The sequence below is a fragment of the Helianthus annuus genome, chromosome 10 (genome assembly GCF_002127325.2).
Source record: "Helianthus annuus cultivar XRQ/B chromosome 10, HanXRQr2.0-SUNRISE, whole genome shotgun sequence".
NCBI lineage: Eukaryota > Viridiplantae > Streptophyta > Magnoliopsida > Asterales > Asteraceae > Helianthus > Helianthus annuus.
Window position 1 is genome coordinate 40,261,862 of NC_035442.2, and position 6,165 is coordinate 40,268,026.

The following is a 6,165-nucleotide window of genomic DNA, read 5'->3' on the forward strand; positions in this document are numbered from 1 at the left end:
CTTTTGAAATCATGCACTTGATATAAGTAATTATATTGTATTAACAATAGTTTGAAATCATGAAGGTCGTTTTTGAAACATATGCATTGTTTTTGAAATCATGGAGGTTGTTTTGAAAATTTATGTTATGCATGTTGAAAAATCAGAACGTAACGAGTATGAGGTTTGAAAATACCCTTAGTTATCTAACCAAGGATTTAAAGGCACAAATGTGCAGAAGCACGATTGCTCATAATTTTGCTTTATTTCTTGTACTTTGTCTCCTAGAAAGAAACGAGTACTAAAAATTTTAGGAAATCATGAGCGATCACTTGAAAGGGAGAATCACAAGAGTAGTTTGTAAGGAACATAGTTCCTTGATGTAGGTATCATAGGAAAATGTCACACACACATGTAACTACATTTGTACATCAGAATTGCAAATAACAACTTTTATTTATGAACAAGGCAAATTGTTTCACAGTACAAGAAAACAAAAGAAACAAAGGCATAAGGCAGCAAAATCTTTTGCTCAGCCAAATGCTCATCCATGGGTTGGATTTGCATTGACAATCTTCGGGCATTTGTTCCTGAAATGGCTCGTTTCGTCACAGTCGTAGCAAGTACCAGGCTGAAGACGAGCTTGAGTAGGGTTGACTTGGAGTTGGGTAGTAGCATGATTTGCAACAGCTTTGTTCTGGATAGCCAAGCGGCATATGTTAATCAAATGTCCCAATCGTCCACAGAAGGTACATTTGGAGCAGGGTATGAGGTTTGAATGATGACGGTTGCATCGTTTGCACCATGGGGCAGTTCCTATGTACGGTTTCCTAGCTGGTGGCGCTGCCACTTGGCTAGGTCCTGCTTGATTAGGTGTAACTGCTGCGGGTTTCCTTGAAGCCTTACGCTTCCTTGATTTTGGTGCAGGCTTGACTTCTGCTTCCTTTGGTGACGCTTGAGTGGCTGCATTTTTGAGACGAGACATGGCAATGCCTAGATCCACAGACTTCAGTATCACTTCGCCTATTTGCTGGGCAAATTTGGCTGTTTGCTCGGACATTTGACCGTTGCTGAGATAAAGAGACATTCCAGAAGAAAATGAAAGACATAGGAAGAAACAAGTGAAAGGTTATCGGGTGATCAAACCAAAATGACAACGCATAGAAATTGCGATCATTTGTTTGTTACCTAAGGCAAACAAATGAGATGGTGAAGAATCAAAGTAAGCGGGTCATAATAATGCATCGCTGAAGACATGCTCGCCTATAAGTGAACACTCACCCCAAGAGTTCCCAGGTAAGAATGACTGGTCCGATACTGCGGATTTGTACGAACACTCTAGCCTTAGACAGAAAACTCAGAGTACAGGCATTCACTCTTCCAGTTTGCACGTGTTCACATCGTTTAGACCCAAACTTTGACGGGATTTTGAAAACTCGAAAGGCACTAAGCCAAATATGAGTTAAACTGGAAGGGTTCAAAACCTTATAACAAAGGGTTCAAAACCTAGTAATCAATCATCCTAGAACAGATGATTAGTTTTCAAAGCGGATCAAATTTATGTTCTTGTTGTGGTTGTCATCTAAGGATAAGTGACGGTATTGTTTTATGACTAAACGCAAGTAAACTCGCGTTAGGGTCCTAGGAAGGTTATCGTCTAGGTCAAAGCATTACTAATAACCTAATTCCCTATAACCATGAGCTCTGATACCAACTTTTCTGTCACACCCCGACCACGTAAAACAACAAAACGTGGCGGAATCGTCGGGGAGTGTTGTAACAGAATCATTGTTTCATAACACATGGAAAATTGATATATTGTTTTATTGATTTAAAAGAGATACAATGTCTTAACAAACAAATAAGTATAACATAATTAACTAGTCTTGCATCTTTTATTGTCACTAAGGCCCAAGTCTGCCTATGTGTATCTTGATCTATCCTATGCATCATCTCCTGAAACACATGTGAAAATAGGTACGTCAGCATAAAAATGCCTGTGAGTAACATAGGTTTTGTGAAAATAGGATTCATGACTTAAGTTTAAGAAAAGTGTTTAATAAAAGTTAGTCATGAATCTTGTAAAATGTTTTGTTTTGTAAATCATTTGAAAAGCGATAAAATCAAATGATATGTATAAGTAGAAGAATAACGTATGGTTAAAAGAATAACCAAGTAAAAATAAGTTGTATAAAACAAGTTGTTTTTGTAAAACGAAGTCTTGTGAAAATGTGTTATTTGTGTAAAAATATATAAGTCCAAACTAAATGATTTAAATAACGCTATGACATGTAACACAATACAAGCACTTATAGATAGGAAGTACCAGCGGCGTATCCACCATGCTTGTATCATACTACACACATATCGTTACTTAAGTCATTAAACAAACCACCAATGTATAAAGTCCATGTTAAAACCAATCATCAAATGTCCTTGTCTAAACCATTGTCAATGTTTAAAACCCAAAATGTAGTCATGTAGTTATGTGTAAACAAAAGTTATGTATGGTAAGTAACAAAATAAGAATACTTAACCATAAGTAAAAGGGAACAAAACAAAGTATTTTGAATAAATCAAAAAGTTATGTTTTGCCAAGTAGAAAACTTGTTTTATTGATACAAACATTTATGTGGTAAGATAACGCATTACATTCAAGCCTTGAGACAGCAGGATAACCTTAGAGTAAAGGTTATCAAAGTAAAAATGTTCACGGATTCAGTCATTCCTTTCACCCAAACAAACCTAGGGTGTCAGGAACGGGATTTGTCAAGTCCTATGGTACCATTACTTACTACCGAGCGGCGTAGCTAATGTTAATGAATGTAGTAAAGAACCGTTTATGCAAACCAAATGTCATACCAAATGTAAACAAGTTATGTGAAAACAATGTACTAAGTATGCTAAGTAAACATACAAAGCAGAAAAGTCATGTAAAACAATGTGCTAATATGTCATGTAAACATATATAGCAAAACAATGTAATGTAGATCAATGTGCTAGCATGCTAAGTTAACATACATAGCAAAACAATGTAATGAAATCATGTACTATAAGTGTACTAAAGAGCATAGCAAGCATATGATGTGAAAACAGGAAAGCATGAAAGTAACAAGTAGGCACATGTGTTTCACCCCAAAATGTTTGGAAAACAGTAAAAGAGGGGTCTATGTACTCACCTTTGGGCGCGTTTCTATATGCTAACACAATCCCTCAAATTATTTATTTGTCCTAAATTAAATAAGAATGATTTAATAAACAAAATTCATAAAAATGACGAAGTTTCTCTGATTTCTTGGAATTTTCACATAACTTTGCGATTCGTCGAAAAGTTCTTATTTTTGATTATTTTGGTATATTCACGTATATGTACTTTAGCGTAAACAAGTAATCTTGTCAAGTATTATCATGTCATCATACACATATTATAAAACACATAGCACATTGTAACACATAAAATTTACTCATGAATAACCCATTATAGTTATGTCGAAAAACACTTATTTTAGCGTTCCGGTAACATTTTTGAGCGTCGGAAGTCACGTATGACTAACCGAACACCAAGTAAACTTAGTATAAGTTAAAATACTTGTTTTTATATCAAAAGTATCAGTTTGGTTACTGATCAAAAACAGTTTAAAAAAAATCCTCCGAAAAGGCGATTTTTAACCGTTTTACCGCATAGTTTTGCATCAAACGTTACCTGAACCATCCCAAATCGAAACGACTTGAAATTTTAACATAACACATGTTATTTACTGAATAAAATAATGGTTATACTCACAATAGTGCAGGTCTTAAATAGAGCACATAAATCATGCAACTTTCGCATATTTTACCACTTTTTTAAGCTATATGTACAACATGCAACGCCACCAAACCTACGTCAAAGTTTTGTGCCATTATAATACATCAAATAGGGTCATTTTTAGTGCTTATAATCTGTTCAAATTCAGTTTTGTCATACAACCATTTTTTATCACTTTTTGAGCTCTAAATCAACATATATTCACATGTACAAGTGCCTAAAGCACACTAACATTTCATCATCTTTTTATATGGGTTTAGATGCATAAAATATGTGATATTCAGATGTATTTGCTGTTGTAACGTATATTTAACATATCATACATAAATCACCAAATACTTGCATTTTTATCATCCTTCAAGAACATGTAACAACATAGACAAGTATTTAACAAGAAATCGAACTTCAAGACTCACACACACACACATGTATATACGGTTTATACATACATATATACATCACCATTTTTATTTGTTTCAAGACCCATTTCATTTTAGATTTCAAGTTTAGTGAAAATTCCAAGATTCAAGAGAACTTCAAATCATCAAGAACAACCAAGAGTCAAAAGTATGATTCAAAAAAATAAATGTTATACCTTCAAGATTCAAGTAGGTTGTGGGATGAGATTTAATGATAGAAAGCTTGAAATCACTTGAATACACCTTGGAAACCCCTTTAGATCTTCATACTAACTTGAAGATGGCTAGAAATGGTGTTGAATCTTCAAGAACAAGGTTGCAAGGTGAAGATGGGAGTGATGGTGAGGGGTTACGGTTTTGGAGAGAGGAAGAGGGAGGAGATTGAGTGTAGAGTGAAGATATGGAGAAGATATATAGGCCAAGATCTCATAAAATCTAAGTGTATCAAGTAATATCTAAAAAAAATCCAAGAAAAATCTAGTAGGATTTAGGCAAGATCTTGGAAATATTGTGTGATCTTGGTGGGGTCCCCCTTTTATTGTAACCGTGAATTACATATGGGGGGGGGGGGTAAAGTGTAAATTCGTTTGGTAAAGTAGAATAAGATAGGTATTTAACTGGGTACCGAGTATTTTCTCTAGCGTTTAAATCTCGGTTCATGGCGTTCTAAATTATTTTTATTTTTCTATAAAAATAAACTCGCCAAAATATTACGGAAATAAATTTCAGTTGCCAAGACTGGCTGCATTTGTCTGCGTTTTGCAGTATAAGCACTGTGTCGCGCAGAAACACGCGTTACGAGCTTACACTTGAAAAATAACGTTTTTAGGCGTTTCAATTTACTTTTCAACACAGACCTGATTAAAATTTTTAATCATAACATAATATTTTTGGGATTTAAATAGTATCCGGGCGGTCACCAACGTTCGCTTCGCAGTTTTGCCGAAATTAGTTCTTTAGTTCAAATAAACATGTTTTCACCATACCGAATCCTTCGAAACTTATTTCTAAGTTATGTAAGGGACATTTAGGGTATGTTTGGCGTACGTCACAGTTCCGGAATGTACGTTGCGTTAAACTGATTGCGTTTAAGCACCAATTTGCGTATAACCTTCCAGAAAGTGATTTAGAGTTTGAAATCGAATAAAAGTCAAAACATTAAAAACATCAGACACAAATAAACAAACATAGGGATCAAATAACATTATTACATTGATAACTGAATTGTTTACAATAATTACAAGCACAGATGTCACAGCTGGGTCGATGAACTCCCAAGCATCTTATGGGCTCACCGAACAAGCCCAAAAACAAGCAACGGGGAAACACCCTTCAGCCTGGTCTATGGCTCAGAAGTGGTAATCCCCGCAGAAGTAGGTCTTCCTTCACCTCGAATGTTGGCTATCAACAAAATAGCCAACAATGAAGCACGCATACTTGATTTGGACCTCCTAGAAGAAAGGCGCGAAAACGCTGCCATCAACGAGGCCAAGTACAAAACCAAGCTTGAAAAATACTACAATTCACGCGTGCGGGTTTGTACATTCAACCCGGGAGACTACGTCCTTCGCGATAACGAAGCATCTAACGCTAAGCGCCCAGGAAAACTTGCCTCCAAGTGGGAAGGACCCTACCTCATCAAAGAGGTCTTAGGCAAAGGCGCATATAAACTACAAACATTAGAAGGAGAAACTATCGCACGCACATGGAATGCACAATAGCTTAGACGCTGCTACATGTAAGCCATGTTCTTTACATTTCCATGTAACATATCGGGCCGCAGGCCATTTACAAATAAATAAACGAGCGATTCAATGCAATATTGTTTGTTACTACTATTACAAATGTGTGTTCCACTTTGCGGTATCCGCAAAAACAGATTGGCAAAATCTTCATTCGCGATACCCACACAAAGTGCTAACCACACACAAATATTGTAATAGGCCAGCAAAGGCAAAA